The 27,685-nt window shown below is 44.9% G+C and overlaps 1 protein-coding gene across 2 annotated transcripts in view; it reads left to right on the forward strand.

The window, feature by feature from the left end:
• The window catches only part of LMX1B (LIM homeobox transcription factor 1 beta), a 153,798-nt gene that overhangs the window by 31,155 nt on the left and 94,958 nt on the right, over nucleotides 1-27,685 (forward strand). The window lies entirely within an intron of this gene.

Consider the following 27,685-nt stretch of genomic DNA (forward strand, 5'->3'; position numbering starts at 1 on the left):
GGCTGAGAGCGATCACACACCAGTAGTGGATGGAGCTGGAGGCAAAGTTGGGCAGAACAAGGGACATGACTCTTACCTTTGCATGGCAGGTTACATTCCAGCCTTGCAAAAGTCAGAGGTTTAGGCACATACATACATTGCCCTCGCCATTCTTCCTCCAGGCAAGATTTGGCATTATCACAGTTTAAATATGCATTTCAGCTATGAGGAATGTCTGAAGAGCATCCCGGGACTCTGAGAGGCCTGGATTTGGCTCCTGGGCCCAAAGTCCCCAACCCCTTTGCTCTCTTACTGAACCACAATGTAGTAATAGCCTCTCTGGTTTAATCCTGCAAGGCGGGAGGTGAAGTGAATGCAATGTGCTTCTGGGTACAGACTGTCCACATAGGCACTGCCTCCCTTCCCCTCCCTTCAAGTATTCGGGGCCCCCCCCATATTAAATAAATCTCCCACCTTCCCTTCAATAGCTATCCTGCTGTCATAATGCAGGGCCTTTTGCTCACGTTGCAATAAAGGCCAAGTCGAGGTCTCAAAGAGAGAGAGAAAAACGCATCCCAGCGAGAATGCTGCCGGAGGTGATGTTTGGAACAGCTGTTTTTATGAAGCCATAAAAAAGGAGAAGCAGCAAATGCTCAGCAACACCCATTCGAGGGAGGCGTGGGGCGATGATGGAAGGTTTTACTAGCATCTTCAATAGGAGCTCCAAGCAGAGAACCAGCACAGCCTGATTTTGCCAGAGACTCTCCCTGTGCTTCAGTTTTCAGACAAGCAGTCTGGAAGAACTTGCACTCTGCACAAGCTCAGAAATAGAATGGTTTCCTCCTTTTGGTGGGCGTATTGTGCATATGGGCAGAGCCAGGGTTTATGTTCAGGGGGCCATGACACTCACCTGTCATTATCTTCTTGTCTGGCTCTGCCTAGCAGATTTGGAATGAAATGTCTCAACGGCAGTTGTAAATTACTTTCTTTGAACCCCAAGTGCTCAGAAAAATCTGTCAAGATATTTCTAACAATTTCTACTTTTAGTTAAGTGTTTTTATTTATGTCCTTGATTTTTTTTGGGGGGGGGACCAACAGCTTCTCCCCCACTCCCCCCGGCTACGCTCATGATTCTGCAGCATGTTATCAATGGGAAAATAAGAGCTTAAGAAGAGCCTATTGGATCAGGCCCATGCCTGTCCAGCACCCTGTTCTCATTGTGGCTAACCACAATTTCTGTGGGAAACCTGCAAACAGGATTCATGCACAAGAGCCCTTTGCCCTCCTGTGTTTCCCAGCAGCTAATATTCAGGAGCATTGAAGCCTCTGTGGTGGCAGGGCATTGCCATCATGGCTAGTAGACATCAATAACCAGTGCTGCTTCTCTAGAAAAAGAAGAGCTGGAACTCACCTTCTCTTAGAGGGGCAATGGTGCCCACCTGAGAGGTGCCAGAACGGAGTTCGGGCGAGTTTTAGCTGAAAAAAAGCCCTGTCGGTAACCCTATTACTCCATGAATTTGTCTAATCCTCTTTTTAAAAAATGGTAGCCATCACTATCTCCTTTGGAAGTGAGTTGAACTATGGGCTTATCCATACTTACTTGTGCCTCGAAAGAGTAAAGGTAAAGGTAAGTGCTTAAAAGCTCTGTGTCCTATCATTCTTTTTTCTTTTTATCCTGGAGCTTTCCCCATGAAAATCTGCTCTTTAGCTCTCAGTCGGAGCAAACGTCAGTTCAGGGTTTCTGCAGATTGTCGTTTGCTCCGATTGAGCTTTGAAGAGCAGGTTTTTTCAGGGAAAGCTCCGGGGCTGGAAAAAATGGAGTTTTTAAGCATGGGCTCTTCCTGGAATGAGCGGAGGAATGGTAAGTGTGGGTAAGCCCTATGTGCTGCATGAAGAACAATTTTCTTTTAACTGTCCTGATAGTGCATCATTCTGCTTTATTAGTTCTGTATGAATCGTATGATTGCTTTCTGGGGGTGGCATGCTTTACTGCAGCGAAAGCAAGACAATAAATAAGGATATTTGTGAGTTGAAAAGTTAGAAGATTTCAGTAGGAAGTTACAGGACATGCACTGATGGAAATGTAGCAGTTACGGTATGTCCTCCTTGAAAATTTTGCAGGGACAAGCAGTATTGAAAGTAGGACATCATAGAACTGCACCAGTACCATCACTAAAACAAAATCAGCATGAATGCACAACAAAACTGACACTTAGAAGGGGCCTAAAGCTGAGCTCTGGCATATTCCAGGTGATATAAAACATCAGGTGCAAATTAACTCTTTTGTTGTTTTGTAGAAGATATTTTGCAGAGCTTTTATGTATACAATCAGTGTGGAGACAAACCAAATTTATATGCCTGGGAGATATTTTATTTGTTTTTTAGTATTTAGAGATGGCTTATTTAAGGGTCAACGCCACCACCCCCACTGTCCCAGGCTGCTTCCAATAAAATACGTTGCATCGAGTAACAAGAATATCAGAACGATAAAACATAATTCTGCTGTTCTTTTATCCCAAGTTTGTTTTCAATCATTATTGCTGCTCTGTATTTTATTATGGTGCATACCATGCTGTGTTCCTTGAAAGGAAAGAGAAGCATATTAATAACAAATAAATAAAGAATAGCCGTAGAAATAACCACAAATATGCCAATGAAGTAGTCCTGCATAGATTTCATTAATGCTTTGCATAACTGGTTCAGCTAGTTATAGGAAGGGACAAGGGAATCAACTCCCTTGCAGCCATGGCTTTGCAATCTGTACGTTTTCAAGGCTGTCTTCTAGTCATGAGGACTAGTCACTTATAGTATTTGCGACTTTTGCATTAGTATAAAACGTATGTTGAGTTTAGGATTAGCTGCAAAAAAAACCCAACCCCTCATAAATTACGTGTTGCCAAAGGCTGGCAGGACCCTGAAAAATATATGCTCTTTGGTAGAATTTTATCTTATATACAACAAATACAGGCACATGGGACTCCCTCTCCACTGAACAATGTGAAATTTTGTTTTCCTAATGGTCTTAAGTAATTTTCCAACCTGATCTGTCTCATACCTGTTATTTTTATTGGATTCATTTGTTTGATTGGCTTTGATGAAGTTTCATTAAAATGAGGGTTAAACACTTACACACACACACACACACACACACACACACGGAACATGGCAGTTGTGGTGCCCTGTGGTGGCCACCAAGCTCGGCGCCCAGTGTGGCAGTCCAACTGGTTCTGCCACACTGGGCGCCAAGCTTAGGGGCCACTGCAGGGCATCCCAACTGCGATGCAGTGAATTGAGCAGAATGGAAGGCGAGAGGTGGTGAGCGGTCACCAAACTTTGCCCTCGCACAGGGGGCACCGCTGAAATTTGGAAGACCAAATTCCACCCCTGGAAGGAAGGCAGGGATGTGCAGGCCTTTAGTTTTTGCAGCAGGCTTTTTAATAAGCTTATACAGTACAGTTCCAAAAAATGTGGGCTAGACAGAGTTGGGAGGAAACTTACTTGAACTCCAGGGCAAAGCCAAGTTGAAAGACAAGAGGAAAGCTTTCCCCTTATCTATTAGTTCACCCCCTGCAGTTGTGGCAAGCCCATGCAGAATTTTCATGGGACTCTTCCCAGGTCAAGCCTCTGGCTTTCAGCAGGGAAGCTGCCAGAGAAGCGTGAACTGTGAGTGCTCTTTCTGTAGCCCCTAATAAATGGGGTGTTATTAGGGATAAGTATAGAGGAGCTTTTTAAGAGCTATAATTAAGGCGTGGGGTTGTTTTAAAGGAATATGAACTGGAAACTTATCCTGCTCAGTCTCTCTCTCTCTCTGTATGTGTATCTGTGCGTGTGTAAGAGAGAGATCAACTCTCTCAATTTCACTATTTATTTATTTTGAAGTTGGAATTGAAAATCACGGGGATCAAAGAAAGATCAAGGTGGAGCCCAGCTTCCCTTTCAGTACAGGAATTTTTGACCTGAAAACAGACTGTGCACATTTATTTATTTGGTCGCCATAAATGTTCCACTCTAATCTGTCAGTCTAGGACCCTTATATTGATTATGGTTTCCAGTTCCAGCCATGGCGAACTGGAGCATGTCCTGGAGGAGGGCTGGGTGGGATGGTGAGTGGGTCTGGAACCCAAATCTCATGAAAAGTGGTTGGAAGACTTGGGGTATGTTTTGCCCGGCGACACTGACTGGCAGTAGGCTCTCCAGGATTGCAGGCAGCACCCACTAACAGTCTACCAGTGGGAACTTTGCCAATGACCTCCTGAAACCTGCCTTTCTCAGGCACATAGCAAGCTGCCTTGTGCTCAGTCACATCATTCCTCAGCCTAACTCTGTACTGTTAACACTGACTGGCAGCAGCTCTCCCAACCCAAACTGAGAGAGGCTGGGAAATGAACCTAATGCATGTGCTCTGCTGATGTGTTTCCCACTTTGAGGTGCTTATCAAAAGGTAATGCTTTGCCGTGGCATGCTGGTAGCTCTGGCTTGCTGACATCCCATTACAGACGGTGGGGTCGGGTGGGTGGGGGTGCCTTTCAAATGGAGACTTCATTGAGAGTTTGAGTTCTAAACTGAATTCAAAGTGACTGGACGCGAGCTGTGAGCAGTCCCCAAAGACTTCTGTCGCGGCTGGAGAAAACACTTAAAAGTTTCTCAAGTGCGCTTGGGTTCAAAAGTCAGGGCTGGCTTCAATTAGTTCGGGAGAGCCTCTGCAATCAACGGTTCCTGTGGTCTTGTAGCAAAAGGGTATAGCATAGAGCTCCATGCAGCCTCTCCGAAAGCAGTCAGCCTGTACCACTTTCCTCTGCCTTGGAAGGAAGTCTTTCTCCTTGCAGCTGCCTGCCTGTGGTGTATAGATGAAATGATTTAAGTGGCTTTGGAAAAGGGGCGGCAGAAAGAGCATACCCAGAATAGGGGGCGGGGTCTAAGAAGGTTAAAGCATTTTGGGCTGGCATCTTCCCAGAGCTATTGATGGGTGAATCGGTCCATTTTGGCTTACCTTTGTTTCTCATTTTTCCAGTGTTAAGTTCAGTTCTCAACATTTCAAAAAAAGTTTGCATTTTTATATAAATGTGCTCCTTATGAAAATTCATCAGCATTTTAGTGTGAAGTTATTCTAATACACACAAGTTTGTATCCAATTTTGACTGACCTACCTTTTTTTGCGAAAAATTTCTCTGACTAGAACGCATTCTTGAATGTTACTTTCACAAATATATGGGTTTTAAAGCCACACTTTGCCCAGGGATTTGCATTTTTATATACCTTACATCAGAGGTCAGCAACCTTTTTCAGTCGTGGGCTGATCCACCGTCCCCCAGACCATGTGGTGGGCCAGACTCTATTTTTTTTGGGGGGGGGGAAATGAACCCACAAATAACCCAGAGATGCATTTTAAATAAAAGGGCACATTCTACTCATGTAAAAACATGCTGATTCATGGACTGTCCGTGGGCTGGATTGAGAAGGAGATTGGGCCACATCCGGCCCCCAGGCCTTAGGTTGCCTACCCCTTATATGGCTGGTGATCAACATTGCAAAAATCCAGAGAAATGCAAATTTTAAAGACTGTGTTTGGGTTATGCATTGTCTCATAAAGTGTGAAACCTTTAGGTATTGTTTCATAAAGGTTTATATTGATCCAAAACAAAATTCTGTCCCATCCATAAGAATGGGTCCTTGAGCTGCAATGCCAACAGATTATGGAGTCTAGATTAGACTCTATCATCTATTTACATAATAGCTCAAGGACTCATTCCAGCCAGGTAAAGGTATTCAGCAGTGTAAGAAGAGTCCAGCATACTGTTTTCACAGTTGCCAACCAGTGGGAAGCCCACAAGCAAGATCTGAGTTCACAAGAGCACTCTTCCCTTCTGTGGTTTCCAGCAACTGGTATTCAGAAGTGTTGCTGTCTCCTACGGTGGAGGAAGCAGTGAGGGACATGGGCTGAAAAAAGCCCTGGCGGGCCAAGTAGAGAAGACTGGAGGCCTGAGATTCCCCGCACCTGAACTATGTTGACAGGTGATAAGGTCTCTAGCACTTCCCATCTCTGACAGTTTTAAAATGTAAGGCCTCTCTCCTAAGCACCCTTTGTCAGTTCTTCCTTAAGATGGTTGAGAAGGAGTGTGTGTGTGTGTGTGTGTATGTATGTGTGTTCGCAATGAAGGTGATTTGCCGGAGAGTCATAAGTCAAGTTGAGCTGTTGAAATACCTTATCCTCTTGCTTATCTCTTTCCACACTTATCTCTGCTGGGAGATTTATGCTAACACGCTCACGGGGAGGTTGGAGGCTATTCGTACGGTAATTGTCGAAAGCCAGATGCCTTCAGAACGTACAGCTCCTTTTTATTTATAGCCAAACATTAGCAAGTCTGATGGGTGACTTGCCTCTTCAGCAGGCAGGAGGAAGTCCAAGTTTCTCCTTGATGGTTTTTGGTGTGATGGAACCAGTCTGTGGAAGGAATAAATCTTGGGGTGGAAATGGTGTATGGGCCATTTGCCACTTCAGAACAGTCAAGTACAAACCCTCTTAAATCATTCTTGCTCCTCCCCTTTCGATCTCCAAGAAGCTGTTTTGGATCATAAGTCATTTCCAGCCACAAAGCTGTGATTTAGGGCCACGTCAGCTCTCCAGTTTATGTCTTCATTGCCTGTGTCATGAATGGTCAGTGGTGGGATCCGATCTATGGTAGCCAGTCCCCAAGGGCTTAAAAAGTAGAGGTACAGCAGAACCTGTGGACCTCCAAATGTTGCCAGACCGCAACTCCCACCATTGGTCATGCTGGCTGCAGCAGATCAAAGTTGTTCAAAGCATTTATACCCCACCATTAGGCAAAAAGCGGCTCTTACAGAAATCCATGGTTCCACTCCTCAGGGTCACATTCTAAAACTGATATGGCATATGAGGAAAAGTTGTTAGGAGGGAGGAGGGAAAAGCAAACTCAGACACTATTATTTTTCATGAAACAGTTATCAAAGTCTGAGCTGATGTCACTGTCAGTTCTGGCTCTTTTGCCCTTGATGAAAAGCAATCCCTATCCAAAAGCAATTGGATCTAGAAATGAAGCTGATGGTAACATCCAGACCACCCAAACTAACAAAACAGTGCAACTCCTTCCACATGTAAAAAAAGGAAGCAAGCTTAGATCTGTGAAATTTCATCAAGTATTTGTTTTAAAATTATTATTATTATTATTATTATTATTATTATTATTACACTTACTGGTTTTCTTTTCTTATTTTACAAAAGTAACTCAAAGCGACTTAAATAACATGTACATTAAAGCCAGCATGAAGACAAAACAAAAAAATCTTAAAATTATTCATAATTTTAAAAGGCAGGACTGAAACATTCCACTCTCTGAAGAAGGCTGAGGCAATTAAAGCGCCAAGGCCTGAAAGAACAGAATTCTTTTCCTGGTGCCTAAAGATAAATATTGATGGTGCCAGGTGAGCCTTCTTGGGAAGAGCATTCCACAAGCAGGGAGCCACCACTAAAAAGTCCCATGTTTTTTGTTTGTTGCTACCAGACTTCCCGTGGTGGGGGCACATGGAGAAGGACCTCCAATGACCATTGCAGGGTCTGAATCAGTTCGTGTGGATTGTTCATATATATAGACGGACCATTGAGTATGTTCTGCTTTCTCCTGGCTATAAGAATCTTCTCTTGCTTATGAAAAGTAGACTTGGCAACTGCTCTCCTATCCTGCTTGCACCCCTGAAAGAGCATATTGAAGTTTCCAAGTCAGCAGGGGAACCATCCCACAGGATCCTGATAATCATAATCGCCTCATGCTTCCCTCCAGCTGCTCTTAAAAGCTTACCTGCCAGTAATCTCCCCCATTTTACAAGATAGCTCACAAGCCAACCTTCTAATCCAGGTGGAATTCTTGCGGATTTCACCCGGTTGGACTTCCTGATTTACTGCCCCCCACCCTCTGCTCTGTTGTGGAATGAGTTCCCAATGAGCTGGTAACGCTTTGTCCTTGCCAGTACATCTGCAACCTGCTGCCACCATGCCAGCTGGCACTTGTGCCCTGGAAAGGAGATGACACCTGTCCCCTCTGGGCTGCAGCTGTGCTTCTGCTGATCCTCACATTCTCCTTCTGAAGTGGATGGTTTTGGTGCCGTGGCTTGCCCAGGCTCAAGAAAGTCCTGAGGGCATCTGAGCAGATGGAAGGAGCTTCTGTCAGCAAAGTTTCTGGCTAAAGATCAGTGGCCATTGGGAAATCCTCAAAGGAAGAGCTGTTCCCCAACTTTTTGTTGTTGTTGTTTTCACTGGGCTGCCAAATGCTTGTTGCAGCTTTGACTTCTTCTAAAAAGCAATTCCAGCAATATATACACACATATATATGTGGCAAGGATACACGTATGTTGTGACCTCATGACAGCTCAGGAAATCCTCTCAGTGTAGTACTGGCCACAGAATCTAGATCTGTAAGGAATTTTGGTTGTGGGTGCATGGGAGGCAAATGAGGTTCTAGCCCTCATGATTTCAAATTATGCTACAGGGGGAAGGGTAATGACTAGTAAAATCTCAGCAGTGGCTAGAAAAGATTACTACTGATAATCCTGTGCCCTGTGAAGCTGCAGGATATATTATATGGAATAAGAGAGGCCACACTAGGTTGCAGAATATACTGAGGTTGTGTAATTCAACTTTTCCAGTTGCAGAATTCTGCTTTTTATTATTTAAAGTGTGGTATAGACACAGGAAGCCGCATAGTGTGAGCTCCTGGTGCCCAGGTGGGTGCACACACGGCAGAGGCATGCACGCACACACCAGAGGGGGCAGGCAGGTGCATTGGGGATGGGATGCAGATTGTGGAGGGTGAAGGATCCCACCGCGACACTCCAGCCCTTGCTGCCAATACTGCCGGAGCAACCCTGTACCACACAGGAACCAGGCAGGGCCATGCTGCGCTGCCCACCCATGCAGGGGGGTAGCCTGGCCAGCTGACAGCACTTGGCAGCATGAACCAGGCACCCCCATGCTGGTGTCCCCAGCACACCCCGGTCCAGTGTTATTTCCTTCTACTCCAGGAGAGGAGCGCTGGGCACCTGCTTTGCACCCCTCAAAAATCCATGCCTGGGGCCATGGCCCCTCTGGCACCCCCTCACACTACTGCCCCTGGACACATGGCCTGGAGTGTGGGCTGGAACCCGGATCCAATGACCTTTTTTATTTTTAGGAAAGTGACATTTTTACAAAATATTCAATACAGCAGAGTTCCATATTTTGATGCTGACAGTCATTGCGTGCATGAGGGCTAAGATTGAGGTATGCACTTTGGAAGTCTGTACATAATCTCAAAGCGGATGTGACATTGACAGTCCAGGCATGGATCTTCCAAATGCATTCTGTTTTGCTCTAAAGCAGTTGCTTTTTATTAGATCTGTTGTGCTGCAAGACAAGGGCTAACTTTTCCCTCACCCCCACAGCACTTTCCTGATCTAACTGCTCCCTGAAAGCTGCTGTTTAGCCTTATGGAGGGAAACCTATACAGGCAAAACATAAAGAACAGTAGTGTTGGCTGCTTTAAAGTAACATTTAAAAATTCAAGTCATCTAGTAATGGATTTCCTCCAGTTTAGGCTCTCGTGCTTGAGGATGTTTCAAGTCCTCATGGAATTGAGGCTAGATTTGTTCTCCCGAGAGAGAGGTAAAGAGCACTACAAGAACCTCTTCAAAAAGGAAAAGGTGTAGTTTCCCTCTTTGATCTGCAGATTTCAAATTTAAAGGCTGATTTTTCCTACCCACTTCCAATTTATTTGGAATCCCTCTGCCTTTTAATCTATGTTACAAAGAGGAAAGAGATCTCAAACTGAGAGGACGCCGTTGGAGTGAATGGAATTCCACTCTTGGGAAGGGTACATTCGACTGTGTGCCTTGCAGCTACTGTGATTCCATTGTATTGCTGCCTCTGGGAATGCAAAGAAAATTATTACACAGCCCTTTCCTTCCAGAGACTAGGAACACTTTTTCTTTATTGAATTGCAAGTAATTGCACGCTTCCTTTTGATGTACCACAAAGGTGCTGATTTTTGAAATTGTGGCTGCTTTGCAAACAGATTGAATTCCACACACACAGATTATTAATCCACAATGGTAGTGAACCTATGCACACTGGCCTAGGAGTTAGCCCTACTGAACCCTGTAGGGCTTGCTTCTGAGTAAGTGGCCCTCCAGGTGGCCTGTTGATCGAACATTCATCTTGATCTTCTTGCAGAAAGCTTAAGCCAAGGTTAGATGTAATTAGTATTTACTGAGTTTTTTGTTGGTTTGGGGCAATTATATGGGGCAGTTCCTAAATTGTCAGCATATCTTCCCATTCATTCTGTGCTTTTCAATGCATTTCCCTGACACGTTCCAAACCACCAAAATCCCAGTTCTTCTTAAAAGTGGGTGTGTCTTGCTAGGGCAACAGAGCACTTTAATCTACTATGCAAACCTAATATTCTGGTAGGTGTTTGAATCCCTCCCTCAAAATAGTGACATTGTAGAGGCACCAAAATATGGGACTGTTTTGACAAGATCCTTTAACTCATTGATAGCCACGGACATTTGTACACTAGCAGAAACAGTGTGAGGATCACAGATTAGCCTCTAACCACAAATTAAGTGGTGTTGGTAGTGGGGACTGAAGAATCAATGCTGAACTGCCAGAATGAAATTACATGTAGCCAAACATACTTAAAGCTAATTTCATTGTGGTGTTTCATATTTGGTTTAAAAATAGAAGAACTTCTAATGCCCAATAATGTAATGGGAAATTCAGAAGTGCAAGGTCATCTTTCAATGTCATACAACCTGTTAAGGTTATACAATTATAATAATTATGGATGCAATGAAATAATCAAGCAGTTCTCCATGTGCTGTCTTTCAGCTCAATATATTTTCTGTGCACATATGTGGGCAAATGATTTTGAATGTTCCAGTACCTTCTTTCAGAGTGACTTGTGTTTTCCATGAAGTTCTAGTGAATGTCACAGAACTTGTACACTGTTCTCTTGAAACTGAAGCACCTTGTGTTTTCAGTACTGTGTTCTTAAATGCTTGGCTTGGGAGCAGATAGAACAACAACAACTTGGTGTTCTTCCTGTTCATCTTCTCCAGAGTGACCCTAGGAGCCAATCCTCTGTGGCTGACTCACCTTCTTTCACTCTGATTCTCTCCAATCAGCATGAAGTGAAGGGAGGTCTCTCAGTGGCTAAAAAGCTCCCCTTTCGTGCTCTAGGATGCTGGAGACAGAGACCTTCCTACAAAAAGTTGTGAGTTGAGGACCCTGCACCTGTATAGTGGTAAAATAAGACACAAGGACACATCTATTTTAGGTTAATGGGCTAAAGAAGGCCACAGCTTTATTGGTTACACCATGTGAGTGGTATTGGCTTAGGCACTGGATCAAACAACCTACATTTGACCCCACCCTGCACAGAAACGTTGTTAACCTTTTTATAAGGTTAACAACCAGTGGGAGGAGCTTGTTGATGCAAATACAACTGGAAGCTTCCCCTGATGTCACCGGGGGTCGTGCCATGGCCACCAGCAGGGCATCGGACAGCATCCATGACCGCTGGATTCCTTTAACAGAATACCCAAAAAGGGGAGGGGTAGGTGATGGCCACACCCCGCCCACCAATACACGACACATATTCCAATGCCTAACAGGTCTTTGAAATCCTACAGCCCAGCACTGCTACACCATTGTTATACAAGGGCTAGCAATTTTGTTGACTGCAGCTGGATCTTGAACATTTCAAGGAAGGGAGTGGACTGCTATGTATCACCAGATAACAGAGGATTTTATTTTTTTTAAAGGACACCAATTTGCATTATTGTGTAATATTGTGTAATATTTGCATATGTCCATTTATATGTAGATATAGAAATTTGGAAAGAAGGAGTATGATTTAAATTGAAAGGCAGTACATCTCACCTTTTGGGGGAAGGTTGTGACCAAGTAGCCTATGTGCTTGTTCAGTCTGCTGTCCAGGTGCTCACTCCTGAGGGGTGACTTCAAAGGTCCCTGATGCTCTCCCCTCTTAGGTGTTTTTATCTCTTATAAAGGACTTGGACCAGACAGCCCTTCAAACAGAGGGCTGCCCCTTGTAACTTAGGACATATGGCCACCCTGTCCCTAGAACTGCAAAAATTGTCAATTTTGGTTTCTCTCAGTTTCATAATTTTCCAGTTATCCTCCCAGTTCTTCACCTTTCCATCACAGTTTGAGAATCCTTTTTTAAAAAGTCTGCTTGAAAATTCAATGGCATTTTATAGGTTCTTTTTCCTGGTTTGAATGCCATTTTGACTAATACAAACATTTCTGCAAAGTAGTTTTTCTTTATCCATTATCAATGATGTGTGTGTTTTGATACATACTTTGCCTTAACATTTGCAATTTCAGAGGAGTGTGGATTTCAAAGGATGGCTGCCTTTCAGTCCACTTATTATTCTGGAAAGTTAGAATCAAGGAGGTTTGCCTTTAAATGCAAATCAAATGAAAACTCTCCCCCTCGCCATCCACCCTGAAGCAAATCCTCCATTCATTGGACCCCGATCTTAAACAGAAGAAAGCCAGGAGTGAATGATCATCAGGTCACTATCACAGCATAAGAATCAGATCTCATCTGCAGTCATGGGCTTGCAGCCAACTAACCTGCTCAGAGTAGACCCATTAAAATCAGTGAACCTAAGCCAGTCATGCTTATCAATTTCAGTGGGTCTGCTCTGAGTATGACTAATGCTGTGATCCTTGCGTAGCCATTTAATATATTTTAGGGTGGGGAGAGACACCCGGCATTGAAAATGAAGTGGTTTTGGTATTTCACATCTTCTCCCGACAGTAGCATGTGCAGTACCTCTGGATGGCCGGGGGCACATATTTTCGTTATCTGAGTGTGATGTTCAGGTGCCATTATCTGAGCATTTTCACTTGATTATGGTGCATCATTTTGCTTGCCCAGTTCATTTTGCATCTGCCCTAGGAGCAACCTCGAGAAGAGTCGGCTTTGATTATTCTCCACCGCCCCCTCCCCCTCCCCACACAACACCCGTTAAATAAAAATAGGGCATACATAATTAAAGGAGCCAAAGCTTTAACCTAGCAGAGAGACAGTAGGTATAATTTCCTACTTAGTGCTTAAAGGCCTCCCTTTATTAACTGTTATGAAGATAGCTGTTGCTTACTAAGCTCATTTTTATACACACACACACACACACACACACACACACAAATTGTTTTCGCTTGGCTCTCCCTTTCTGCAGCAATGGAGATCAGGCTTTAAAAGAATGGCCAGGAACTGTTGGCCCTTGACTGGAGGTTGTTCTCCAGAGAGATGACACCTCCTTTCTTCTCTCTATCTATTATGCTAGGGCAGACCCTCCAAGTGTCCCCATTTTCCAGGGACACCCCCGATTTAGAGAAACCGTCCCAATTTCTGACTTGATCCCGGAATGTCCCACTTTCCCTTAGGATGTCCCTATTTTCATTGGAGAAATGTTGGAGGGTATGGAGTTATCTGACCCCCGAGCCATCCAAGGGCAATTCTGTATAGGGAAGTTTTTAAATGTTAAATGTTATATTAGGTTTTTATATATGTTGGAAGCTGCCCAGAGTGGCTGGGGCAACCAAGTGAGATGTGTGGGGTATAAATACTAAAAAAATAAATAAAAATGTTATGGAATGAGACACCCCTATTTTCATTGGAGAAACATTGGAGGATATGCTAGGGGCGAGGAACCTTTTTCAGATCAAGGGATGCATTCCCATCTAGGCAACCTTCGGGGGGCGGGGCACATGCCAATTGTGGGCGGGATGAAGGACAAAAAGGAGGCAGAGAAACAAAAGTATATTCTTCCATTTTTACAGTGGACTAGATTCTACACACACTCAATTCACCCCTCTCCATCCTCCATCCAGTCAAACAGGATGCATTATAAGAGTTCAAGGACAGATGTCAGCCAACTCAAGGGGTGGAGGCAAAGTATGGGCTGAAGAGGGGGTCTGTGTGCCCTCTGGACAGTTGCAAGTGAAAGCACTAGAAGAAGGTTGAGGACATCTCCACTCAAACCTGACTTTAGTAGTTTAACAGACAAGCCCTCTGCCCAGGGAACACTGAAAATTGCAGTTCTGTGAGAAGAAGAGGGGGGTCTCCAACAACTCTGAGCACTCTTAACAGTTCCCAGTATTCTTTGTGTGGGACGCCTGTAAGGCATGATCCTGTTTTAAATGTAGATGTGGATGGTCTAGAGTGTCCATTGCAACCAGCCCTCACTGCTAGAAAAAGCACAATAAATTAGGCAGAAAATACAGGTGGCAAAATCCTCATTTTCTATGCACAATGGATGGTCTCCAGCTAAGTTTTACTCAAGGTGGGCACCCACTTAGTCCTGTTTAATAATTTCAGTAGGCTAGCTCAGGAAGATTAATAATGGATACAACCCATGATTTTGGTGTATTGTCTGCATACAGAAATATTTTATATAGATGTACTTATATCTCAAATAATAATCAGTTGTCTCCTATCCATAGTTTTTGTTGTAAAGTGCAGTGGAGGGATGCCTTTATGTCCCTTTAAATTATTCTATGGGCTTTAAATTCTTCTGGCAGAGGGTGAGTGGTGTGTGGAACTCTTTTTCTGTCCCTTTCCACAATAAAACCCATCCATTTTCTTGAGCATCCTTACACCACAAATCCTCACCCTTTAGGCAGGTCCCACCACAGTGCTCTCTAGAGCATTCAAATCTGCAGTGCACCATGAACCATATGCTGTCATTGCTGCTCCATCACCAAGACATTTTTAACCTGATCATGTAGTGGACATCTGTGGCTGCCTCTTGGCGTGGTAGTTAGAAGAAATGTGAAGATGTCTACTTCACTGAAGCATCCTCTCTAACCCTGGGAGAGATGTGTCATACACTGTTGCATCTTTTAAAGTACCTTTTTTTTTTTTTTTTGGTACGTTTGTTTCAGCAGCAGGCAAACCGGTTTTCTCTTCCTTTAAGGCAGAATCAGATGCACTAGGCACGTCACACATTGCCTTGTTCTGTTCTTGGCTGCTAGGGAGACAGCCATTGGTGCACTGTGGGAGCTTCAGCTGCCACTTTGATGTGCAACCAGTTGCAGGGCTCTGTTATTTGCGTCATCCTGCATCCAGGAATAGTGTTACCACACTTCAACACACTTCCAAATTCTGTTTTCCCCCCTAATGCTGTACTTTATACACCCACACCCATTCACACTGTCCTTAAATCTTAGGTCTGGGCTGAAATGCCCCATCACGTTAGGAATGGCCATAGCTCAATGGTAGAACATCTGCCTATTATACAGAAGATCCCAGGTTCAATCCCTGTTGTTGTTGTTGTTATATATTTATACCCTACCCTTTTCCCTGGCGGGACTCAAAACAACTTACAGATAAAATCAAGAACAGCTAAAAACATAGGGGGGAGAATCATTTAAAAACAATTAAACATTGTTAGAATTAAAACAATGTGATATATAAAATCTATTAAAATCATATAGATTATTATTATTATTATTATGAAGAAGAAGAAGAAGAAGAAGAAGAATTTTTTTTGGTAGATATGGATCAAAGCCCGAAGAACAAGAACTGACCTCTCATCTTTTGATAGTGGCCTGGGCTGCAATTGCTAAGTTTTGGAAGACTTTTGATCTCAATAATCGGGACTGTTGGTATTCCAATACTTGGCAAATGTCTCTTCTTCAAAATATCTCACATCAGCTAAATGTGTCTAGGGGCCAAAGTGCTCAAGGTCCCTTCTTTGGCATAATTTTAGATAATGATTTTACAAATGAAAGACACCGCAACTGAAAACCTAGAGAACTACTGCCGGTGGGACAAGGCAATACTAAACTAGATGGATCAGTGTTCTGACTCGGGTTTCTGAGATTTAATTTTCATGTATATCTTAACGGCCATGAGGACTAGGAATGAAGAGAAAGAGCTGTATTCTGTCCCTGCTCAGTTTTGCGTTCTATTCCTTTCTTACCTTTATTTGGAAAGGCTTTATTTAACATCACAAATCAAAACAAACAGTCCAACATGCTTTGTGCAGCGGCAAAATATCAGAATAAAGTGACTCCATATGAAATTCCTGGTTTGCATCAAACATTTTAAATGACTTTAAACAAAACAAAACAAAACCCTTAAATGGAACAAGTAGTGAGCACTCTCCCCCCACCCCCACTTTTTACTGCTAATAAGTCACAAATCTTAGCTTGTTATCCTGAACGCTAAGTACCTGATTATTGCAATGGTTAACTTGTAGCGAAGCCTGACAGTCAAAAAGGTTATGGCCATTGTAAAGTGTATGGAACAACTTAATAGTTGGGGGTGGGAGGGGGGGGCTCCAGATCTGGTATGTTTTAGGTAAGCAGACAACTCTGGACAGTGACAAAACAGGGTGAGCATCTGGAACCAGAGTGGCAGGGACAATAGACAGCTTCCTTTCTTTACAATCACACACACACACACACACACACACACATTTGGGAGAGATAGGGAAAGGGAAGAATTTTTATTCAGTTTACATTTAAAGGCAAACTTGCATAATCTACACTTTCTGAAACAACAAGTGAGCACATAGCCATCCTTTAAAGTTAAGTTTTGCAATGCAATTCTCCAGCCAAGTAGCATGTAAAAAAAAGATAAAGGTACCCCTACCCGTACGGGCTAGTCGTGTCCGACTCTGGGGTTGCGGCGCTCATCTCGCTCTAGAGGCCGTGAGCCGGCGCTGTCCGAAGACACTTCCGGGTCACGTGGCCAGCGTGACAAAGCTGCTCTGGCGAGCCAGCACCAGCGCAGCACACGGAAACGCCGTTTACCTTCCCGCTATAAAGCGGTACCTATTTATCTACTTGCACCTATTTATCTACTTGCACTTAAGGGTGCTTTCAAACTGCTAGGTGGGCAGGAGCTGGGACCGAACGACGGGAGCTCACCCCGCCGCGGGGATTCGAACCACCGACCTTACGGTCAGCAAGTCCTAGGCACTGAGGTTTTACCCACAGCGCCACCCGCATCCACAAAAACCATGTATATATATATATATATATATATATATATATATATATATATATATATATTAGTGTAAATAACACACAAAAACACATTATTGTTATTTTTTTAAAAATGCATTCTATTAGGGGAAACAGCTTTGCAAAATGTATCTATTCAGAGAAATTCATGTTAAAATGCTGATGGATTTTCCTGAGGATGTTAAAAAAATAAATCCAAAAACTAATGTAAAAATGTGGATAACTACATTTAAGACTGGGAAAACAAGTCCTGAAGTTGATTTAGGGACACTGAAATTGACATGTTCACCTGTTGCTAGTTAGGTGTTTTGTCTAGCTCTGGGAGTGTGTGAGAGATAAATGGACCTGCAGCCGAGCCTATCTGTGTCAACATGGAAATTAGCAGAAATAAGATCTCAGTGAGACTTTGCCAATTTTTGATCACATTTGATGGCTCAGTGTGCAGTAGCAGCAGTATCTGACAGAATCTGACGCGAAGCCATCATTGTTTGATAGGCGACATGCAGTATCCGTCAGTATTTGACAGGATTGGATAGGAGATTTGAAAAATGATTGAGTGTGCTTTTAATATACCAGTTTTCTTCAATTTAACCAAAACCATGGAATTTCAGTAGCAAATGTCAATTCTGAACTTTGAATACTGGTTTTGGAACTCAAAAGTGTGATGTTCTGCAACTCTGTGTGTGTCTAAAGTATAGAGACTGGGTTGTACTCCAACTAAATTTTACCCAGAGTAGGCCCATTGAAATTAACAGACTTAAGTTAGTCATGGCCATTGATTTCAATGTGCCGGGATTCTTTAGCCCTTTATTCAGAGCATTGTGCTAAAATTTGGGAAATCCCCCAAATCCACAGGCCAATCTCTCATCTAGACCAGCATCATATTCTCACAGCCAAATATCTGTGGGAAACCCACAAGCAGGACCAAGAGTTTTGGAATACAGTGGTATCTCGGGTTACATACGCTTCAGGTTACAGACTCCGCTAACCCAGAAATAGTACCTCGGGTTAAGAACTTTGCTTCAGGATGAGAACAGAAATTGCGTGGTGGCGGCAGCGGGAGGCCCCATTAGCTAAAGTGGTGCTTCAGGTTAAGAACAGTTTCAGGTTAAGAACAGACCTCCAGAACGAATTAAGTACTTAACCCGAAGTACCACTGTACTTCCTTCCCCCTGATAATTCAGAAGGGAGGTGTTTTTTAAAATCAATCAATCAATCAATCAATCAATCAATCTAAAAGCAAAACACAAAAACCTTACATCAAAGTTTGAGGCTGTTTGGATGATTTGATAGTAGAAAATGTGCTGGGACCCTTTGCTCTATGCTGAGGGACTGGAGAGGTCTAATGTGGTCTCCAGATTTTGACAGGGCTCAGAGGTCTTTCCTTATCCCAAGGTGGGGAAAATGCCACATGATAGAAATATATAAAATTATGCACGGCATGGAGAAAGGGGAGGAGTCTTTTCCTCTCTCAGCACTAGAACTGGTGAAGCCGGAGGTTGGAAGATTCAGGACAGACCAAAGGGAGCAGTGCATGAAGTTAAAACTACGAAATCCGCTCCTGCAGAAGGCAGCAATGGCACAATCCATCAGGCTTTTCTTAGCGCTTCTTGCACGAGGATATGCCTACAGGCACATAAGGAATTGATGTCTGTTTATGCATTTCTCACCAGCCAACTAAGAACACAAAAGGGGAGCCTTACTGGATTGGACTGAAAGGTCCCTCCCACCCAGCAGCATTTCCCCATCCATGATGGGAGGCAGGAAAGTGGCAGCCCTCCCATTGGGCACTTAGCTTCACCTTAAAGCAGAGTAATGGAGAAGAACTGAGTGCTTTTGAAAGCCATGGTTTTAAAAATTTGCTCTTTGCTTCCATTTTCTTGAGAAGAAGGGGTTAGAACGATGTGGTTTTCAAACACGCTAATGCACAAGGTTCAAGTAAATGGTGTTCGGCCTGATTTGCTTGCACAAAGCTTAATGTGGATGTTAGACAGTGTTTGGTCTTTACCGAGCTTTTGTGCTGATTTGTCTACTGGGCGGTTACACATCAATGAATGTTACCCCTGATTTCTTTGTGCAGTGTATATATCAGTCATTCATTGACCCCACTTTCTCCTATCACTGTCCTAATAGCAAAAAGTCAGGGTTAGTGTGTTGTTGTTGTTTTGGTAAATTGATTTGTTGAGCTTGGTAAATGGATTTGTTGCTGCTGCCAATCAGAGTAGGCATTACTCAGCTAGATGAAGCAAGTTCTGACCCAAGTCAAGGCAGTTTTGTGCATTTTATCTTCTGGATGGACAATGGCACCTTGATCCACATGAGAGGTGGCAAGCTGGTGCGCTCCATGACAGCAGAGTCTGCATTTACTCTCAGGAAGACACATACTGTCACGATCCCCATGGAGATGTCATGAAGGGGATGGGCACATTCCAAAAGGTGGGGGAAGGGATCAGGGAGTTGGAGCAAGATGGCCCAGGGGAGAGATGAGGGGGGAGAAATTGAGGCCTCAAAAAATGTTGGAGGTGACTCAGAGGGTCAGTAATCAAGGGAATCCGGAGCTGGAACATGGGGGCAGTTCCAGTGGGTTGTCAGAGATGTGTCCAGCCCCCTGTGATACTGGACAAGTCTCATCAGGCAGCTGTTATGGGGCTGCTGCCAGCCCCTCTGGTCAGTAAGGAACCTCATCTGGGTGAAGTGCCTGAGAGTAAGTCAGATGTATCTCCAAGGACACAAGAGATGCCAGCTCTGACTTGCACAAACCTCACAGGCCCGGCCCACTTGCAGAAACGCCTGTTTGCTTTCCCAGTGCAGGGATGCCTGTTGTTCTCCATGCTAAGGCCTATGTTCACTCCACTCTTCAAAGGCATGAGGCAGGGGGAATGGCACTTGTTGGATCAAAGTGTCAGTTCTTGCTTAGCTGTGCGATTCACCTGCTGTGCCTTGCTTATATATCGCTCCGATTTATGCATTAAAGAGTTGGGCAGAAATAAGTTCTTTATCCAGCAGTGAGGGCCAGCATATGTACATAAAACCTGAGCAGACTTTCTTCTTTTAAACCACATAAATAAATGCAGATTTCCAGGAACTCTCTGTGTATGTGTGTATCAGAAAGAGCAAGAGTGAGAGCAAGAGAATGAGAGAAAAACAAGCTTTCGTTCAAATTTGGTTTGATAATATTTGGGAGATTATGGGCTGTGTCGAATCCTAGGCATACACAGAGCAGATCCTAGATCTATCCATTTTAATGGGTCTATTCTGAGTATCTGGATACAAGTTAGTGGCCCTAGTCAAAATTATGATTCAGTCTCAGGGTCTCTCTGTAACTGGAAATGACACACCATAACTCTCATATATGCTGGAGTCTGATGACAGCTATTGTCCAGAATGTTTGGAGGGTACCTGGTTGGTGATATCTGCCTGAGCATAAAGTTCTTCAACTCTGGGTCCCCCAGATGTTCATGGAAGGCGATTCCCACATTCCCCTAAATGTTGGCCACATTGGCTGGGGCTGATGGGAGTTGTAGACCCCAAACATCTGGAGGGCCACAGGTTTCCCATCTCTGAGAGAAAAGGAGCTTGGCAGTGTTAGGGGAAGAATGGATAACGAGAGTGGAAGGTGAATGCCAAGACTGGTTGCCAACTGGCTAGGGAAGAAACTGGCCAGGCTGGTTCATTTTGTTTTGTTGATGCTTTTGGGCTCTTTACCAGAAGAGTGAAGCCAAGTTCCTTACCTCCACCCTTCATTCTTTTCTCTCTCTGTCCACCCCCCCCCAAAAAAAAATCCATAGTTGTCAGCCTTAGGTCATGAGTGGAGAACTTCAGACTCTGAATGTGGCCCTCCAAGTTTCTCTATCCGGCCCTCAGGACTCACCCCAAGCCATGCCCCTCCTTCCCAAGCCACTCCTCTCACTTCCTTGAACTCTGATTGTCCCTTCTGCATTCTCAGAGGGAGGAGAAAAAGACAGGGGCTGTAGAAAGAAACCCCTAAATTTGCACAGCTGGAGTATGGTCTTATTAACAAAGGTTAAAGGCACACTTACTGCTTTGCCTATTTTTGCCTCTGACACCCAGAAAAGTGTCAATAATAATAGTAATAATAATAGGCCCTCAGGCTGAAAATGGTTCCTCCTTACCTCTGCCAAAGGGGAAGAGATAGCTTTTGCCTTGGATTTCATGACAACCCACTGTCCCCAGACAACACTTTTGGTGGACTTTGCCCCCTGGCCCAGAGATATCCTCCTCAGGCACTGGCCTGGGTGAACCAGGGTTTTGCATTCCAAGAACTGGAAGCCCCAATGTCAGAGGAAGGGCAGTAGCTCAGTGTTAGAGCACTGCTTTACATGCAGAAGGTCCCAGGTTCAATCCCCAACGGCATCTCCAGGAAAGGCTATGATTGTCTCCCAGGCTGGAAGCCTGGAGAATCCCTGCCAGTCAGTGTAGGCAATACTGAGCTAGATGTCCCATAGAGGTCTGACAGTATAATGAAGGAACACGGTTCAGTGGTATTCTCTGCTTTCATACCCTCCAACATTTCACCAATTAAAACCGGGGTGCATGCTTTTCGATGCTGCACTTCCATGTGTGCCAGCTTGGGCTTCTCTGCCCCAGCCCCCCATTTCCATTACCACCAGCAGCCCCCTCTGTGAGCACCCCACCAACTCCTCCTCCTTTTCAATGTTGCTGTCATTGTTGTCCTCGACTTCCTTGGCTGCTTCTTCTCTGATGGTGGCTGCATCAGGCAGAGGAGGTGTGACCTCAGGGCCTTGTGGGGGTGGCCTGGCCTGCACCACCAGTAACTCCTTCTCCTCCAATTCCATGCACTCTGACTTGGGTGCCTTCCTTTGTGCAGAATATGCATGTCTTTTGGTACTGATCTCTCGCAGGAGCCAGCTGACTCGTGTGAGAGCTTGGCACCAAAAACAGGACATCCAACCGGAAGCTGCGATGGCTTCTGTAATTCCAGGATTTCCTGGTCAAATTGGGGCTGTAGACAGATATGTGCTTTGCAAGCAGAAGGTCCCAGGTTCAATCACTTTGGATGAAACCCCGAAGAGTCACTGCCAGTCAGTGCAGACAATGCAGAGTTAGATGGAGCAAGAGCCTGACTCAGTACAGTGGCACCTCAGGTTAAGTACTTAATTCGTTCCGGAGGTATGTACTTAACCTGAAACTGTTCTTAACCTGAAGCACCACTTTAGCTAATGGGGCCTCCTGCTGCTGCTGTGCCGCCGGAGCACGATTTCTGTTCTCATCCTGAAGCAAAGTTCTTAACCTGAAGCAGTATTTCTGGGTTAGCGGAGTGTGTAACCTGAAGCATATGTAACCCGAGGTACCACTGTATAGGCAGTTTCCTCCCTTGAAAGGCATGCAGTCACTCTGATGACTGATTCCCCACCCCCTTTTTAAAATCCTTATTTTTGTATTTTAAAAAAATATATACTGAAAGGCAATGTTTTAAAAGCCCACAATATGGCTTAGGAAACAGATTGCATGCTTACTCCTGCTGTGAATACGTGACAACAATGTTTGGCTGTTCCACTGTGGGCTGCCCCAATAGCCAGCAGGCTTCTGGGGCCCACGAAAACAACTTCCACACTGGTCTCAGTTGCTGTGGTGAAGCATCCATGTGCCCAGGATGAGGCTTTGTGTTTTATCCCACCAGCTCATGAATGCGGAAGAGGGAGACAGTGGTCTAGGGGGGCGGGGGCGGGTAGAACAGAGTCACTGAGATTTATCTTGTCTTTTGGCTGACAGTCAAGGCAAGTGATTGCCAAGGCAATCTGGCACTTTTTAATCATTTTATTTCTCTCCCTCCACTCTCCGGGGAGACAGGCAGCGTTTAGCAGTCTGCTCAGAAAGACCTTGGGGCAGATTTCAGCGGCGGTGGCTCTGAGGCTCCGATTATTAGCTCTGCTCTTAGGAGCGGGCTCGGATCTTTCCCTGGGGACTCAGTGTGAAAAATTAACACCAGCTCAGTGGCGGATCGGCGGTGGCGGCAGCAGCAACGGAGCGATGTAACTGTAATTACTCCATTGATATTCCTCACACAATAACGCTGTCATTGGTCATTTACATAAACTTCGCTCTTTCTCCCCCTCTGTATGGGGGTGAGAGTGTGTTTCACACACACAAACCACAAAGAGAAGGGAAAGAGGGGAGATAGGTTGCTTCAGACCCTAGGCTGCATTCATACCAAGCACTTAAAACACATTCACCCTTCAAAAAGAATCCAGGAATTGTAGTTTGTTCAGGGTACTGGGAACCATAGGTCCATGGGGAGGTAAACTACAGTCTCCGGGGTCCTTGGGGATAAAGAAAAATGTGCTTTAAATGCATGGTATATATGTAGTCAAAGGCACAAGGCTCTGGAAGGTGTTTCCCTGTTATCCATTCTGCCATTTCCTCTTTGCTTTCTAGTTCCAGGGTCTCCATGAAACACACATGCACACACAGAACAGAGAGGCTGGGATGAAGGGAAAAGAGATGATGGGCAATTGTTACCTGCTCTGCACCACTGCTGATAGCTTCTTGGAGAAGAAATTGGGACAGTCCAGAAAACAACGAGCTCCAAAATTTGGGATGGGTTGCTTGTGTATTTCCATGTTGGATTTTATGTGTCTGTCACCCCCTCCATCAAAGTTCACAGAAATGTGGGGCACCTGGAGTTGGACCCATTGGTCCATCTAACTGACTATGACTGGCAGCAGTTCTCCAGGCTGTCATGTCAGGGACTCTCCCAGGCCTAGCTAGAGATGCCATTTGGGACTGGACCTGGGCCTTCTGTGGAGAAAGTCATATGCCCTACCACTCACCTGCATTTCTTCCCCACAATTGAACCAAGCCCCAGATTGCTTAGCTCAACGCTGAACACATCTGAACCAGGGACCTTCTGCATGCAAAGCTTAGTGTTAGGGCAGGAAGAGGCCACACAGTTGCACAGGATACTACTGCTTTATGCCTAATTAGACCATTGATCTATCTAGTTCAGTATTGCCCACAATGACTGGCAGTGACTCTTGAAGGTTTCATCAGGGAAAATCCCCAGCCCTGTGTAGTGGGATTGAACCTGGGACCTTCTGCATGGAAAGCAGATGCTCTACCACTGAGCTACAGCCATTTTCCAATCTTGGAGCAAGCACCCATTTGCCTGACATCCAATTCAACCCTTGAATGGATCTGTCTGTTTTTAAGAGGTAGGATTTGATGCTACTAGAGTCTGGTCTGTCTCCAGGCCTGTGACATTTTGCTGCTGCAGACAAAACATCCTGATGCTGCCCCTGTGCCCCTGAGGCTGCCTCCCCCACAGATCCAGACTCCCTCTCCACTCCTACTATTGTGACCATGCTGCCACTGCCTCACCCTTACAACTGTACCCTCACCTGCTGGTATCACCAGCAAGGGCAGAGCGGTGAGGGCCCAGGGGGCTGGCAGTGGCAGGGGTGGGGGTTGGATCTGCTGTCCCTCTCTGTGGCAATTGCATCTGGTTGCATGCAGGTATCCATTTCTGTACTGGAGTTCGTCTAGTCAATGTGGCCCTCTGCACATTTGCAACAATCAGCTGCTCGCCCATGTCAGCCTGGCATCATTGTCGCTTTGCGTGATTGATGGCTGAGTTGTCCCACCTAGAAAACTTGGCCCACAGGGTGTTGGTGTGAGATACTGGCTGGATATGTGATGTCAGGTGGGGTAGAGGTAAAGGCACAGCTGAGCCGAAAGAGGCTTGCAGTCACTCTTGATCAGATGATGGGTGCCATCTGCAAAGCCCCATGCATATCACTTTGCCATGCTGGCAATCACCTGGTTGCCCAGGCTTGCAAAGCTCAGATTGTGGCAGTATATAAACCCCAACAACCCGCTGGTGATCAGAGGTTGCATAGTGTCATGCTCTGAGCTTTGCAAGCCCTGATTGTTGGGGTTTTGCATAGCAAAGCCACCATGGGAGACTCCCTTGGTATGCATGAAGGTCTGCACGCCTGCATAAGGATCTCATTATGTCCTAGGATCTGGAGTTTGACCAGAGCCTTCCATCTCTCAACAAGCCAAGCCTTATGGAGCCTGGCTTACTTCCCTGAGCCATTTTGAGTGCTTTTCTGCTGTGGGTAACCATCCTGTTCTCTCTTTGGTGTGGATGTTAGGAAGGTTAATCCATGGTTAGATCCAACTCACAAAATTCGGTCCTATCAGAATCAGGGGGGTATGGTACTGGGATAATTAACATGACACACAGCACACATTCCCCTTGCTCAGGTGATATGTGCAGATCAGCTGAGGATAGGGAGTCTGATGCCTCTGATAACCAGAGAGCAAGTCAAACCTCCACTCCTTTTTTATTATTTTGCCTTTTGCCACTGCTGCTAAAATCAGCAGGGATTTGGGACACCAGGAACAGGGGCAGAAAAAAATGCCCAAGGGGCTGAATCATCTGGAAGGTTACAGCTTTCCCATCTCTACCATAGGCACTGTGGGAGGTTGACTTAAGTGATCCAAGAGAGGGCTGAAGGGGAGCTTTCGATGAGTGACTGTAGCAGCTCTCAGAAGTGAGAGCTGCTACAGTAAATAAGAGGCTTCTAACCATACTTCTTCAGGGGCTGTGTCTGGGCTTTCTGATTAGCAATGGCTGTTTTACCCATGAGCTTTGTGACCTGGTATCACATAACAAGTGCATGTAAACTCTCTCCACTTCACTCAGATCATAATGGATGCAGCATTCTGGCAATTAGGATCCAATCTGCCCTTTTATTACTGAGAGTAAAATTCATTTTTAAAGTAAACTTTAAAAAAAATTGCTGTGCAGTTGTTCTCCTGCTGTATACAAATTTTGCTCCCCTTTCCCTTTCCCAACCCTGCTTTGTCAAACAAACAGTCTTGATGGGTTAACTGTGCTCCTGGTGGGCTGCTGATGTTGCAGCTGTGTTCACAGTATGTTTGTGTGTCAGAGAGCAAGATAAAAGAAGTTGACTTTGTTGGAAATTGGGCTTTAATTGCTTAATTAAAGACTTTGGAGTGTCAGATCTTCCCAGGGCCAGGGCTACCAAAATGTTAATCATTTGTTTGCCGCCCGCAACATGGATTATTTGGGTTGGGGGGCACTGCTTGCTTGCCACACAGCCCACCTCCCCATCTTTCTTGCCTCAGCCCCTCTGCTCCACCAATGGGCCTCTGGGGCAAAGTGTTGTTATTGCTGTCACTGACGAAGCCCCAAATGCCACAGCAGTGTGGGTGTGTGGGGTGTGTTTGGAGTGTTTCAAATGGGGAGGCATTGATGGAAGCCACAACTGCTGCATCACCCCCTCCTTTTTTTTGTATTTCACAGGATGAATATTTAATGAAGCCCTACCCGTGTGTTTATTTGGTTAGCTTGTCGATTTTTATTGTTCCGTCAATAGCTTCTCATCTAGGACGCGGTGATGATCTTTAGTGGAGGCCCCCCTGGGAGGCCCAGGCGTTAAATGCAATTATGGATTTTGGAGACCCCCGCCACGGGTTTGATATTTTCCCACTGATCTAATTTGCAGGCTGGTAGTTTATTGTTTGGCATTTTAATGGCGTCAGGACGCCATTGGAAAATTTGATTTCTCTTGATAATTTCTCCTCCCCCTAATGACATTAGGGCTGATCATGGAGCTGCATGGATTTCTAAAAGATGCAATATATAGGAAAATCTTAAAATTATTTTCTTTTAAAAAGAACAACAACCAAAAGAAGAACAAGAACAAACGGGTGACGATTTTGAACTAAACAGAAAATGGGCTTTCTTTACTATGCAAAACATTCTTTTGCTGTTTTAGGTTTGGGGTTGGGGTTTTTTTGGCAGAAAAACCCACACATTCTACTTACAGAAGGGTTCAGTGGTAGAACACGTGCTTTGCATGCAGAAGGTCTCAGGTTCAATAGCCACCTGCCTTGTAATGTAACTACTGGCTTATCTAGCTCAGTATTGTCAACCCTGACTGGCAGGGGCTTTCCATGGCTCCAGGCAGGATTTATTCCCAGCCCTACCTGGGTATAACCTGGGGCCTTCTGCATGCAAAGCAAATTCTCTATCCCTGAGTTATAGAAATAATAATATTGGGAAGTGGGAACACAGGGAAGTTTCTTATACTGAGCTGTGGTTCCTTTGATCCCCGTTTGACATCTCAAGGTAAGGCTGGAAAAGTCTAATAGAAAAGGGTCAAAACTTGGGGAAGAGTATGTGTTTTGTCCTGCAGCAGGTCCCAGGTTCAATTCCTGGTATATCCAGGATGGCCTGGGAGATACCCCTGCCTAAAATGTTAAAGAGGTACATTGCATGTACTACTACACCTCTCTCTGTGTCTTCCATCTGGACAAGCAAAAGTCACAACCAGAGCTCAGGTTTACCCTCCAGCCAGGCAAAAACTCTTTGGGCAAGAAGCAAGGCTAGTGGTGTGTGTCTGTGTGTGTGTGTGTGTGTGTGTGTGTGTGTGTGTGTGTGTGTGTGACATGGGGAGAGTTCTAAATGGCAGATAGTCCCCAAGAGGGGAGCATATTTGCTCTCTGGGCCTGATGTTGCCCATCCTTGTGTTAGAGTGTAGGATGAGGAAATTCACTGGATGACTTTGGGCCCCTTGCAGTTGAGCCCAGGGGATTAGCAGGGATAAATTGCAGGGATAAATTGGGACACACCATGGAGGC

Source organism: Podarcis vaucheri (assembly GCF_965113315.1).
Source record: "Podarcis vaucheri genome assembly, chromosome: Z".
Taxonomy (NCBI): Eukaryota; Metazoa; Chordata; class Lepidosauria; order Squamata; family Lacertidae; genus Podarcis; species Podarcis vaucheri.